The following is a 15,298-nucleotide window of genomic DNA, read 5'->3' on the forward strand; positions in this document are numbered from 1 at the left end:
ATCTTACAACTATTTTTATAAATCATTTCACTTTAAAAAGATCTTGCTATCACTCATCCACGCTTTTCAGATATAGAAAACTGAGCTAGGCACATCACCATAAAAAAGATTGAGGAAAATGACAAGCTATCCATTGATAAAGTCTCATTGGAGTGGGCACAAGTGACTAATGACAACTCCTAACTTATTTGCTTAGCTAGCTTTGGGCTGTTCTGTGCCCCCAGGAAACTGCCACACCTATATTCCACTAGGAAGGCATTCATTCTTGATTGTCCTAACAAGCTGTTCTGAATCGGAAGTAACCAAATGAGGCAAAAACTTGAGTTTTGTCATCAATGGATGAATCACAATACTTGCTAGACTTGGCTACTCCCTGATATTACCCGCCCTTTGTGTGTGTGTGTGTGTGTGTGTGTGTGTGTGTGTGTGTGTGTGTGTGTGTGTGTGTGTGTATTTAATCTGGAAAGATTGAACTTCTGGCACAATTCATAGACAATTCAATTATGTTTGGTAAATATTGTCCCTACTCTGTTACTCTTTGCCAGATATTGCATAAGAGACACTGGAAATCACACTCCAGTTTATCCTTAAGTCATATAGTAGAGTCAGATAAAGTTAAAAAAACTATTTCAAAACATGAGAATGAACATAAAATGATAGATTTGCTAGTGCGGGGGGAACAAAAACCCTCCTTACTTCAGCTATGTGCAATCAGGAACTTAGAGGATGCAGACTCTAAGCTCCGCCCTTAAAGTCAGCTGAATCTAAGCAGCACAGATCACAATTGCCTTATCCAGTGCTGTGTCAAATGGTTAGTGCCTAATTTTCATCCTGCCTGGGCTTTTCCCACCCTCCCTCTGTCATTAACCACACTTCCCTGGTCTCCCCTCCATCTATATCACCCAGTTCCACTGTGAGCGTGAGGAGCAGTGATGTACCCAGGGCCCAGCCTTTGGGCGGCTTCTTTCTTATTTCAACTCCCAATCCTTCATTTTGCATCCACTTTCCTGATCTTCTATCTGATCCGTAGGTTGAAATTTATTTATACAATTTCCAAATTCTATTTCTAGCACAATCTTCTCCATATATTCAGAACTGTCCATTAAAAACTCATATTTAAATTCTGTACTTCAAGAACCAATAGACATGGTACACTCAATATATTCATAAGTAAACTTGTGCCCTGGTATCACGCTTCATCATATAAACCTAGCATTTGGGAGACAGAATAGGACAGCCATGAATTGAAGGACATTCTCGTCTTTAAAGGTCAGTCTGGGATATATATTGAGAGTCTGACTAAGTTCCCCTCATTCCCATAAAAAATGAAGTTCTTATATTGAACAGTAACATCTGCCTTCTATGTATTTTTCTTTTCAGTATCTGTTCACATGAAAACTCCATATTTCAGGTTATTTAGGATGAAAAAATAGCTTTGATGTTGATGTAACATTTGATCCCTTTTCTTCATCCCTTATATCATATAAATTCATTAATAAAGTATGTGCTCCTCTTTACAATGTAACCATATTGTCTTATTTGCTTTTTTCTTTTTTTCTTCCATCTTTTTTATTTATTCCTTCTCCTCCTCCTTTTCCTTTTCTTCCTCCGACTCCTCATCTTCCTCCCTCTCTTTCTTCTCCCTTCTTCTTGAGAAAAAGCCTTACTTTGTACCTCTGGCTCATCTGGAATCCCCTGTACACCAGACTTGCCTTGGCTTCCTGACCATAGGATGAAAGGTTAGTTCCACCACACACAGACAGAGTTACTTTTATAGTTCACCTGCATTATTCTAATGGCTTCTTAATTTTCCTGATCACTTGTATTTTTCTCTCTGTCTTTTCTATCAGATTGCATTCTTGGTGTTATCACTGTGTTCCATTGATATGGCTTTCCATGTCATTAAGAGAAAAGACAAAGGGCTTATGATGTGGCCCCATCTTGCCCCTCAACCTAAGTGCTTTCTGCCTCTTCTCCTTTGTTCATGCTGCTTTAACTAACATGGTCTCTAGGATGCTCCTGAAATTTGAGAAGACCCAACTATTAACTTGATTCTATGTGGGTAAAGGAGAGAAGAAAGTACATTCACATCTAAATTTGTAATTTGGGCAAATGTTGAAATGAGCACAGCTGGTCTACTTTGAAGTCAATAGGGAAAGAGCCAATGAGTAAAGGAATAAAAGCATTGAACCCATAGTCTCCGAGATATTTATGCAACAATCATCTTAGATATGGTTTTGGAGCTCAGAAGGACACCTCTGTTTTACATTTACATTGTTGAGTCATCATTGCTTAGTAATGAGACAATGAAACATGAGATACAGAGGAGTTTGTCTGTCAATAGCATGTCAATAAACTTATAAAACAAGAAACAGACAACACGCTTCATCTGTGGTCTCTGTATTCAGGACTTCAACCCACCAGAGATGGCAATCTTGGGAAGCCAGGACTTGAACATTGGACTCCAGGGTCATGTTGTAAATCAAAGTTCAACTGTCTCTCCTTTTCACTAGTAAGATGTGTCTGAGTTTCAGTTCTTCATACAACTCATTCAAAAGTCAACATCAGCCCTCAAACATCGTTCTCCCTGTGATTTACCTGGGTCATAACTCTCTTCTAAGTCAATCTTGTGAACTAGTCTTTGTCATTAGGGATGAATCAATAATGACTCCATGACCAGCTAGTCCTGCTATGCTTCTTCTTATTTTAACTTGGAAGAGCTTTCACTGGTACAAGGAAGTGTGATGGCTTCCCTCAAACATGGTGTCAATTAGTATTTGAAAAGAAAAGTCTGGATTTTTTTTAAGGTTAACTGTGGTTAAGTTATACTAGTTTATAAAATCTAAGTATACACATCTCTGTGTTGTAAAAAGACAGTCTTTTGCCAGGGAGCTCAGGCTGACCTTGAACTTACTGTGTAGAGCAGGCTGGCTTCTAACTCATAGCCATCCCTGTGCCTTACCTTCCCAGGTGCTCTGATTACAGGTAAAAGCAACCTCACACAATGGGGCTGATGTCGCTACTTTGGAAATGTCAAGACAACTGTGCTTCAAAATGAAAGGATGGCATAACATGTACCTTCTCCTACTATGGGGATAAATATGTTGTTATTTGGGCAGTAAAAACAAACCCTGAAGGATTTTTGGTAACAGTTGCTGGAGCACTGCTGTGCTTAGGCTAGTCCAAGTGTTTTTAAGGGAGGCAGACACAGGGACAACATCATGATGCTGTGGAGTGTTGTGTAATAGAAAAGAAAACAGAAGATAAATGAGACTCGAACAGAACTCTCTTCTGTTAAATGAAAACCTGACTTGAGTACACCTAATGGAGGATAATAGAATAGATGGGAGATGGGAGAAGGAAGCGAGCTTCCTATAAAAGAGCAGAGGCAGGAACTCAACAGCACTGAAAATGTCAGGTAGTTGTCTCTTCCATTAGTATAAGAAGAAAACAAAATTTGAGTTGGTTTTTGTCTAATGAATTCATGATAGGCAAAAGAAGTCAGTGTAGCAGAGCATTTCCCACACTTGGTCCAAAAGGTCAGTATCCTAAAAGTTTATAAATACAACTCATAAATATATCCAGAATGTGGTCCCGGCTGTGCACATCGCAATCCCAGCAATGGAGAAAGTAAGCAGACCTAGCATTCCAAGCCGGCAAATGATAGTAACACATGCTCCTCTTGTAAATACACAAAGTCCCTGAAATGCTGATCTTCTGTGAATGCAGAAGCATCTCAGATCTGTTTTTAATCACAAACCAATGCCATAGAAACATTGACTTAGTACTCAGTGTAAAGGTAAGCTTGTTAGCCTAACAGTTAAGAGCTAATGCAGGAAGATTTCCACGGGTTTGAGGTCAGCATGGTCTAGGTAGTATATTATAAATCAGTACTACATGGTAAGATCCTGTCTCAAACAAAACAAAAAACAAAAAACGCAAGTAAACCAAGCCAAACCAAGATAATTTTACAAAGTAAATGTGTTTCTTTTAAATATGTGACATTTCCTTGAATTCTCTCAAGCCTAGATGCTCTACTCCACACAGAGGACTGTTTGAACAATGGAGGGCCAGTGGTGTCCAGTGCTAGTTGAGGATGAGAACAGTTCACTAATGATTCTAAGAATTTTTAAACAAAAAACTATGAGACTTCCATGTTAAGATGAGAATTTTGTAAGTTAATATTAATATGTAACAAACAAATTATTCTACCCATGCCTGTGATTTAAGAAAGTTCACCTTCTAGACAGAAGTGGATGTGAGAACTAGACTAGGATTCTGTAGGCTGGATCACCCAGGTGCAGCGCATTGCTGTGAATCACCTTAGGCTGTTTATCTGAGTCATCCCTGACCCCAAGTCACATTCTGCCTAGGTAGGAACAACAGTCTCTAAGCAACCAGAAGTCCTGGGAGTGGGTGGCGGGGAATGAATAAAAAGTGAAGCTTCTGCCTAGTTAAGACTAGCCATGCTCCCTCAAAAGCCATTGGGGAATTCACTGAAGCAAACCCTATTACATCCTGAATTGACACCTCAGTCGAAGGTTGGAGTTGACACTTATTGTTGTATTTAATTATGAGGTGTGCCCTTTTTAATTCTGGAATTCATTCTTTCGTTTGCTCATGGATCACTGATTCGACCAACACTTATTGAGGGCCAATTTCATATCAGGAGTCAAGGTTTCAGATGAATGTGGGCATTTTTTTCAAGCCCTTCACAGTCTGGCATGACACTTTATACCCCAGCATGGATGACTTTAATTGGACGGTTTCCATCTAATTAATCATTGCTACTCAGAGATTCATTCCTCTGAGTGTATGTAATTAATAAATGCCTCCCAATGTTCTGTTCTTTTTACCTTTACATAAAAAAATCAGCTTTAAAAGGCAAAGGCAGAGTATTAGTTTTATCACAGAGTTTTTGTTCCAGTATTTGTGTAAAGTAAAGATAATACATTTAAAAGAGGAAGAAGAACACAGGCACAGCATCCCACAGCTGTAATCCCAGCACATAGACGCAGAGAACCCGAAAGGCAGGAGCTATCCCAGGCTACACAGTGAGATCATATTGGAAGAAGAGAAAGAGAAAGAGAAAGAGAAAGAGAAAGAGAAAGAGAAAGAGAAAGAGAAAGAGAAAGAGAAAGAGAAAGAGAAAGACAAGAAAGCAATAAGAGAGAATGAAACAAAGGCAGAAAGATTAAGGCACATACCATCTGAGGCTGGAGTAATGAACTACTTCAGATATGTAGCAAACATCTTACAGAAAAGATTCATAGTCAAGAGAAAAATATGAAAACAAAGGCGCAATCGAAGGCAGATTCAAAGGCTGAAAAAATATTTCCCATCATTTTGGTAGACTGGCCTATTTTTTGAATTGTTTTCTCTTAAATATGAAGAAGAGTATTTCTGTAAAATAATTAATGCAAGTTAAATACACACTCACAGAACATCTTGTTTTGTAAACTACATTCATGCAATGACTAATCTTGGTTGTCAACTTGATCACATCTGGCATCAACTAAAACTCAAGTGGCTGGGCACAGATCTGAGGGACTTTGTTGATTGGATCATTTGAAATTGGAGGATCCACCGGAGACCGTCTGGTGGAAGCCCAGAAGAACATTGAAGAAGGAAGCTTTGCTTTTTTAGCTGCTTGCCTTCTCTCTTCCTGGAAGTTCATCTATTCTGCTACTGAGGCATCTCTTAACTGGTATTAGAACTTCCGCAAGATTCCAATGGACACTGGGGCACCCAGAGTGGGATTAATGAGAGAGCCGGTTTCATGACATTTCTGTCAGAAGACAGCCATCGTTGAATTACCTGGACCATATCTTGTAAAGAAATCTCTTAAAACACACACATACACACATTCTCTCTCTCACACACACACATTCACACACACTCATGCATACACACACACACACACACACACACAGGTTCTGTTCATTTCAAGCACTCTTAACCAGTACAATTAACTTGACTATTTTTATACTTCTGAGATTCCAATAACCACTCACACTTTCCATGGTTACCAGTGGCCCCAGCTCATGAGCTATGAGTTAATCAATGGAAGGATGGTCATGTCTCTCCTACCTGCATTCTCATGAGTCCACCTCACAGTGCAAACACCTTGCCGTCCTCTTCTTCCTCCAATATTTGTTCACTCACTTGCTCAAATATCACCAAGCTTGAAGTGCATCAAGGCAAAATGTTCTCAGTGAGCTTAGACTCAATGGAGGATTTTGCCCCCCAAAATCCATGTACTGCATATGAAAAGCCAGGAAAGAGATACATATGTAGCGGAAAGAGGGAGCTGAGATTCCAATTGTGGGTAACAGGGGACAGAGAAAGCTGTGAGAAACATGGTGTCTGCCAGGGCCTGGAGCTGAATTTAAGCAGAGATGGATAAAGGACCAATATAGGCCTGGGACAAGAATATCATGAAAAGATTAAGCATCCCATGTTGACAAGAACATGATAGAGAGATCAGGAAGATGAACTCAGGCCAGGAATTAATTATAGATAATCATATTTTCAATCTAAGCAGTAGATAAAGAATAGTAAATAACTAAAGAGAAAAAAACTTATCCCACATTCAACCATATAAATCTAGACACAACCAGCTTGGAATTAAAGAAGTCATGAGTGTCTAGTCTCCTAAGTATAAACCACCCTTCTCACTCCTGCCCACCATCCACTGGCTTTATATCATGCAAACTAGAAATAAAGGAACTGTCACCAATCACTCAAAATGTGCATGTTAGGTGTGGTTGGGAGGGGCTTCCAAATTTTTCTCAGCTTGCCAGAAATACATTCATACTCCAATTATTAAATCATTTTGGTACCTACAAGACAAGACTCGCCTCCATGATTCAGTCTGTGTGTCATGATCACCCTTGACATGACCAGTGCGAGAGTGTGGATAATTTAATACTTCTATCAATCCAGCTTATACTGCACAATGGTAATCTATGCTATGGTCTATCATGCTGGCAGAGAAAATGATTTAAACTTATTCATGTTGGCTGTACCTAACTTCTACATCATGAAATACTAAGAACCCGTTATTGAGTACCTAGTATTTGTTAGTGGATCCAGATGTTAGAGCTCCCAGTCCTCAGGCAGATCCTCATGCTACTAATCTGACATTTTTTTTCCCTCTTTGCTTTGTAAGCCATGGAAAACACAAAGATTATCTCCTATCACTATGGGTTATGAAGTCAATTTTCTCTTCTCCTCATTGCTGTTTTGATTCAGACTGGGCCTTTTGGAAAAGGATATGACAGCCCAAGCTGGCGATCTGTTTACTATGTAACCCAAGATTGGCCTTGAGTGTCTTATCTTCCTGCCTCCAGCCCCCAATGCTAGGATATCAGCCTGTGCCACCACACCCAGTGCCATTATCAGTTTTATTTGATTTTCATTCAGTCTAGAGCTGACTCTGAAATTTGTATGTGTCTCATCAATACATCTTCTATGTCCCTAAATGCTACCATAATGTTATTAAATATCAGTCATTCAAATGTCCCCATCCAAAGCAACATGTAGTTTTAATTAGTTGAACGCAAAATGTCTGGCTTCATTGTTGATGTTTTGCCTCTAACTAGGAATCTTTGAGGATAAAGATGGAAAACTATGGCGTAACCTTTACTTTCTACAAGGTTAGGGTTTGTGCTTCATTGAAGACAATGCAATTTATTTTCTTTTGCTCCCATTTTCTTATATTTTTTTAATATTTAATTTACTTTACTGGTTGAAATACAGAAGTTTATGTAATATCTGTCTAATTTTACAAAAAGAGTGACTTTTTATTTAACTGTTTATTAATTCTTTGCAAATTTCACATCACGTACCCAAATCCCACACATCTCCCCATTCCTTTGTACCTGCTCTGCGTACCTGCTCTGCGTACCTGCTCTCCACCTTTGCCACCTTCACTCCAAAAGAAAAATAAAGTCTGATTGTGGAAGCTGAAGTGTTTCAGTGTGTGTCCCACAGTAGACACTATCCACAGTTCTTTGCTTGTAAATGTTCATTGCAACAAGTCTGGTTTGAGGCCTCTGGCTTCTGCTTTCTTTTTAAGGCTAGATCCTCACTGGGACCCCTCTCAGATATCCTTTCGTTGGCCTGTGTCATGGAGATCCTGCAGGCTTGGATATTCAGGGCTGAATCCTTCTGTGCTCCAGCACTTTACATGGGTAGATGTTGGGGTGGACAAACTCAGAACTCTGGGTCTGGGTGTGGGTGATATTCGAGCTGGTCATCCCACCAAGTCTCTAATACCCATACCGCCAGTGAGCTCTCCAGCACTGGCCCAACTATCCAACACACAACATTCCTACTAACAAGGGGCAGAGCCAGATCTCCAGATCCCATGCCTCAGCACTGGCTCATCCACAGCCCCTGCAACCAGGGTCAGCTCTATTGTGCTGCTCAGGTGAGGTGCAGAGCCCAAGTGCTACAACCAGTGGGGGTCAGGGACAGCTCTCCCACTTGCAGCAGGTGGTGAGAGAGGCGAAGGCACCTCGTCCTCACCTGCCCATGGCACTACATGGCAAGGTCAGCTCATGCTTGCAGCCTGGGGTCGGCTCACCTGCAGTTCCTGCAACTAGGGCTAGCTCTATGCTGTGCTTCTTGGGTGAGGTGTGTGGTTGCTCTGTGGCTGGAGAGGGATGAGGTCAGCTCTCCCTTGATGCTTAGGTAAGGAGTGGGGCCAGTTCTGCCCAACCCTCAGATGTCAATATGGCCCCATGTAGCAGCCCAGATCACGGTTATTTATTGGCCTTTGGAGGCAACGGACTCCTGCTGCTGCATAGCCAAGTATCCAGACATGGCCCTCGGTGGCAGCATGGGACCTCGCCATGGCCTTAGGTGGCTATTCCTTGATGCCCTTGTATCTCTAGTTCTGCTTCTCCTTCTCTTCTGTCTACACCATGTATTTGCTCCTCTTAGTTGTGCCCGGAATCCAGGGGTGTCTGACATCATCACAGGAATGAGACACCAGGCAAGGGTCATCTTCGACTTTCACCATGCCAGGGCAGTGAGGCACAGCCCATGCCTTCAGCTCCAGCACGATGGGGCAGAGATCACTATGAGTGTAAAGCCACTTTGATCTTCTTTCAGTTTTTCCCGGTTAATTACCACAATGTGCCGTTCTGTACGCCTCTAATATAAACCATGCTTAACATATGCAGTTGACATATAACAAGCAGCTGTGAATCTCAGCACCCAGGAGGCTGACACAGGAGGATCAAGAGGGAGTTTGATGCAGACCCACCTGGGCTACAAGTGGAGTTTCAGCCTATCTAGGTTCATCTTGTCAAAAGGCAACATCAGACCAAAAAAAAAACCCTTCTCAATAACTCAATAAACAAAACTTTTATGACTGCATCTATTGATGAACTGGGGATGTATGTTAATCAGGAGGGTATCTGCCAAAGCTCCCAGTTCATTCTCCAAACATGAACATTGATGAAGCAGAGACAAAGTTGGAAAGTTCAGAGTCATTCTTGACTTTGTTTAGGGTAGCCTGAGACAGTCTCAAAAAAAAAAAAAAAAAGTTATCAAAAAGCAGGAAGTGGACGCAGCAAAGAAAACGTCACAATTTGACATTTTAATTGAATTTCTGAAGAATGAATATAGTTGTGTTGGAGGTAGGTGAAAGGGCACTGGATGATGTCAAGCAAATGTCTCATGGATGTATCATAGACCAGATAACGAACTGGAAATTTACATTTGGAAGACTTTTATTACATGGGGTTTTGGGGGGTTTTGTTTTAATGTCAAAGAAAAGTTAAGGGAGAAAATCCCTTGAGATCTTAGCCAACGTTCCCATAAATGTGAAATACTAACTCAGAGGAAGGGTACTGAGAGACAATGCATTAAAAACAAATTTCCATTTAAGATCTGGTATAATTTAGGGTACTTCTTAAGGGCTTTAAAAGCATGTCATACCCTTATTAAGCCAAGTAGCTGGGCATATACTGCGTAATTCCAGGACTCGAGAGGCAGAGGCAGGTGGATTACTGCCAGTTCAAGATCAGGCTGGTCTACAAAGTAAATCCAATGCTACCCAGAATAATACACCAAGACCTTGCTAAAACAAAAATCAAACAAACTAAAAACACCCGAAAAAGAAACAAGAGTGTCATGAGAAAAACAGTCAATATGTAAGTTTCTCTTCACAAGCACAATCTTATAAATAAGCAGGCTTGTCCGTTTTTAGAGATGGGAGAAGTCATAGATTTTTAATTTGCTAAACGTGGTGATCAGCTCCTATAATCGCACCATTCATGAGGCCAAGACAGGAGGATTGCCATGAGTTTGAGGCAGCCCAGGGATGAGTACCAAACTAGCAGGAACTTCTCATGACTAACCACACAAAAAGATTCTTAACAGAAATACAAGTAAACAAAGACCAAAATTTCTTAAGTAACATCCTGTAGGAGCCAAGGTCATGGCAGGAAGTGAGACAGAGGCAATGCCAACCCAAGTCTACCACAGTGAAGAAATCTAAACAGTATGTGAGCAAGACTGCAGGATATGGGTGCCAGCTGCCTCCCCACTCACAGATGATCTGATTTTGCTTTTGGAGCTTCTTTTATTGAGACAAAGTCTCACTATATATTTCAGGCTGGCCTCCCTCAGACTTACAATCTTCCTGCCTCAACCTCCCCAGTGCTGGAATTATGATGTATATTGCTGTTTCCCATTTAAAAAAAAATCTCTAAATGGACTCTCCATATTTATAGAGTAAGAACGAAAACATGTCAGTGAAATAAAATTTTTAACTAACAGTACTAAAAGTACATGATTTTATTAATGAAACCATCTTTAAACACATTCTCAAGATTTGGAATTTTCCATTTTATAAGTTTTCACCATGTTCAAAGAAGGATGGAAAAACACAGACCAGCCTCTTCATAGGGATAACGAAATTATCACTCAAATTGGGTAAAGTAAGGGCTACTTTCACCTAAAGTTAATCTGTGCAAATTACACATTCTCATTTTGTGTCTATTAGAATGGTACCAAATCGTAAGAATAAAACATGAACAAAAACGAAATATAAAACAGATATCTAGTTTGAACTTGTAGCAAAATCTACAGAATGCTATACCTCCCAATTAGAGTATTTCCATGTGTCTTAGCACAAGTCTCCATTGCCTTTCAGTGTTTCAGTATCTTATTGACATTTACAGAAGCAAGGGCTGGGTATGAAGCAGAGACCTATCGTCCCACTTCTTGGAAGGTATAGGCAGGAAGATGAAAAGTTCAAGACCATCTTTAGTACATAGTAAAAGTTGAAGCCAGCCTAAGTTTCAAAAGCAAATTTATAAATAAACAAACACTAAATTTAAAAAAGCAAATTACTTGATCCAAGACAGGTTAATAAGAATCTGGTGTATAGGAACTCAATAATATGTCATGTCAATACGCAGGTTGACATATTGCTAAATACCTGTGATCCTGGTACTCAGGAGAATAGAATCATTTGGGAGCCTACAGATAGGTATAGAGACAGACTTTCTCAGAACATAAAATTTAAAAAATATCAAGAACCCTAGTAGTCATGAAATCCACATTTTTTTTTCTAGTTCATATGTGACTAAAAGTTATTGACAAACAAGTTGAAAGGGATATGGAATAAATTTTGGGTCTCATGGTCAAATAGAAAAATTTTAACGCTGCTTAGGGAATTTATTCCTATAACTTAATGTTAAATAGATATACCAACTGGTCCTTTGTCATAGAAGGAATGACTACCATCCTAAAAGAAATATCCTCAGCCACACTCCATAGAATATGCCTGTGAACCTAGAACTAAGAAAGGAGAATTTGCACAAGCTTGAGGCAAACCTAAGGCTGCAAAGTGAGAGCACACCTCTAGCCAATCAACCGGTCAGCAATGAGAACCAACAAAGAAGCCAAATGTACAGAGTGTTTTCTGGAACTAACAAGAGGTGTGCGCCAACACTTTGGCAAGAAGCCTTCACTCACTCAGTCAATTTCTACTTTGGGATAGAGGAGCAAGACATAAAACAGATAAATGAGTTAAAATTGCAAATAAAGGGATGGAATGAATGTTCAAACCCATTCTTTGGATTGAAGCTCAGAAGACATAAATCAAGATCTTCGGTGTATTTCTTAGTCCATTTGAATTCTTATAACAGTATCACAGAGACGCTCGGGATTAACAGTGTCTTAGCTTGTTTGCTTTCTACTGATGCGGTAAACATGACCAAACGCAACACGAGGAGGAAAAGGTTTACAGCTCATAATCCATCATGAAGTGAAGTCAGGACAGAAACTCAGGATCATAGAGGTAGGAACTGATGCAGAGGCCTCTGAGGAATAGTTCTTATTAGCTAGCTGCCCCTGGCTTCCTCAGCCTGCTTTCTTATATACCCCAGGACCACTTGCCCAGGTTTGGCACTATACCCAATGAGCTGAGCCTTTCCTCAACAGTCATTAATCAAGAAAGAAAATTCCACATATATGGATATAATAGAAGCATTTTCTCAATTGATATTTTCCTGTCAGATGCCCCAGCTTCTGTTAAGTTAACAAAACTGACCAAGACAAACAACGGTTCATGTCTTCTACTTCTGGGAGTTGAGAAGCCCCTGATAAACTTTTGGCATGTAGACTTTAGGTTCTAGAGGGTGCCTGTTTCCTAGTTCATAAATGATATCTTCTTTGGGAAGAAAGGGACAGGAATCTCTTGTGTTTTTTTCTCCCTTTCTTTCTCTCTCCCTCCTATTCCTCCTCCTCCTCTCCCCCTCATTCATTTATTGTGTATGTGTGTTTGTGTATCTGTAAATAGCACACATTTCCAGTGTCTTGTGCACACACACACACACACACACACACACACACACACTGAGAGAACAATTATCAGGAATCAGTTCCACCACATGGGTTCCAGGGGTCAAACCCTGGGTTGCCAGGTCTGGTGGCAAGAGTCTTTATCAGCTAAGGTGGTTCACCGAGCTCTTGTGTTTCTCTCACAAGACCTCTAGTCTTATCAACAGTGTCTTCATGAAATAATCCACTAATGCCTTATTACCTTCAACACGCAGGATGGAGCATGAATGGTCGCTATATAAATGTGAATGAGGATTAGCATTGAGACTGTAGGAATCTGGTATACAGAGACTGTGTGCATGTAACTGCACCTGGGCGGTATATTTTTTACCTTGTAGAGGTACCTTCTAGAGCCTTTATTTCATGCTCTGAAACAAAGACTTGAGCAGTCTTCAGTGTTGCATGATCTTTCCTTCCTTTGTCCACTCAGCAACACCAATCTGGCCAGGTCAAAAAATATTTGAGAAGAAAAAGCACAGATATTTCTAGTAGTTGATTTCTTGTTATGCACTTGGTAATTTTCACATAAATGTTAACATTCAAAACATTTCTTTATAAGAATGATCATTTTACCACAAAAAAAGATGGATTTATAATTAACAGTTACTTCTTTCTTAAATTTCATAAGATTGCAGAACACTTGAGATTGTGAAGACTCACAGCCCTCAGAAGACGGGGCAGGTGGAGCCTTGAGAGTCTTTGGTGAGTTCCAAGCCAGGCAGGATTCCATAAGGGTATTCTATTCCCACCCGCACGCCCCAAGATAAGAGAACTGAAAAATCAAAATAAAAAACACACACTACTTAATAGTCAGTTAAAGACCCGGCAGAGCCAACACAAAGCCAGCTCTTTTCCCAGGTGTGATACATACACACCTCCCAGTCCCAATGCTGAGTAGCTAGAAACAACAAAAGGACCAAAAGTTCAAGGCCAACCTAGACATCCCAGTGAGTTCCAGGCTAGCCAGTGAGACCCTCTCTTAACTAGCCACCCTGAAAAAATATTCTCACCACATTAAACAATAATAGCACAAGGATAGATTTTGTAAAGGTAATAATAAATAAACAAATTTCATACACAATGAAAATTACTTCTTGTTTGGGTTTCATCTCTTAAAGCAGGGTCTTACAGTATAGCATTAGCTGGTCCTCAGCTCCCTGAAGACCAGGCTGGACTAATATTTTTTTGTTATCTTGATGCCTCCCAAATGCTAGAATTACAGTTGTGAGCCACCAAGAGCAGTATATAGGAGATCCTTTTAAAGATGTTCTGTTTGTTATTTTTAATTATGTGCAGGTGTGTGTGGCTACATGTAGATATGTGTATGTGAGTGCTGGTGACCACAAAGGTCAGAGGTCTCAGATCCTTTGGAGCTGGAGTTTCAAATGGTCACAGAAGGTTGTATGCCATGTTGGTGAGATGGTTATTCTTGGTTTTTAATTATCTCTGGAGTTAACTTAAACTCAAGTGGCTGGGGTCCACCTATCAGGTGTTTTTCTTAATTAAATCATTTGAAGTATGAAGACTCAACTTTAGTTCATATCTTTTGAGGTGAGGACAATCCACCCTTAGTCTGGACCATGTCTTCTGGTGAGAACCTAGAAAGGGGAATGGGAGAGGGAAGCTTTCTCTCTGCCTGCTTGCCCTTGCTCTGGCTGGGATGTTCCCACTTCGTCAGGGTCCCTGAACATACTAAAGAGTAAGGAGCTGCGACACCCAGCCTCATGGACTGAACAGCCACGGGATTCTGACTTCTCACTGGTACAAAGACATTGGTGGAGTAGCTAGGCAACAGCCTTCAAGACACTGTAATATATCATATGTGTGCATGCGTGTGTGAGTGTGCATGTATGTGTGTGTGTGTACGTGTATGTGTGCATGAGTGTATGTGTGCATGAGTGTATGTGTATGTGTACGTGTGTGTGTATGTGTGTGTGTGTGTGCATGTGTGTGTGCATGATTTTATCAATTCTGCTCTTCTAGAGAACCTTGACAAATACAGTTAGATGGTGAGAAGGTTTGAAGCTTAAAAAAGAAGTTTCTTTAAACATTTCATAGCTCTAAAGTTCATAAGCAGGTTAGATTCTTAGAAATGTCGGCAAAATTAGCTTTCTTTAGAGAGGATTCTAACCCTTTTAAGACTATTTCTTTTCACCAGATCGAACCACAAAAGATAAATTTCCCTCTCCCTTACCCTCTCCTTCTGCCTCTACCTCCCTCTCTCTCTCTTTCCCTCTCCCTCCGTCCCTCTCTCCCCTCCCCCCCCCCCCAGACATGCTCCCACTGTCTATCCCTCCCTTGTCTGGACCTTAGAGCATTACCCAGACCATGTTGGCCTGGACTTTGCAGAGATCTGCTTCTCTCTGCCTTTTAAGTGCTAGAATTGAAGGATAGTGTCACATACCAGACTTTTCTTTTTAAAGATTTACTACAC

The sequence above is a fragment of the Micromys minutus genome (assembly GCF_963924665.1).
Source record: "Micromys minutus genome assembly, chromosome: 6".
NCBI lineage: Eukaryota > Metazoa > Chordata > Mammalia > Rodentia > Muridae > Micromys > Micromys minutus.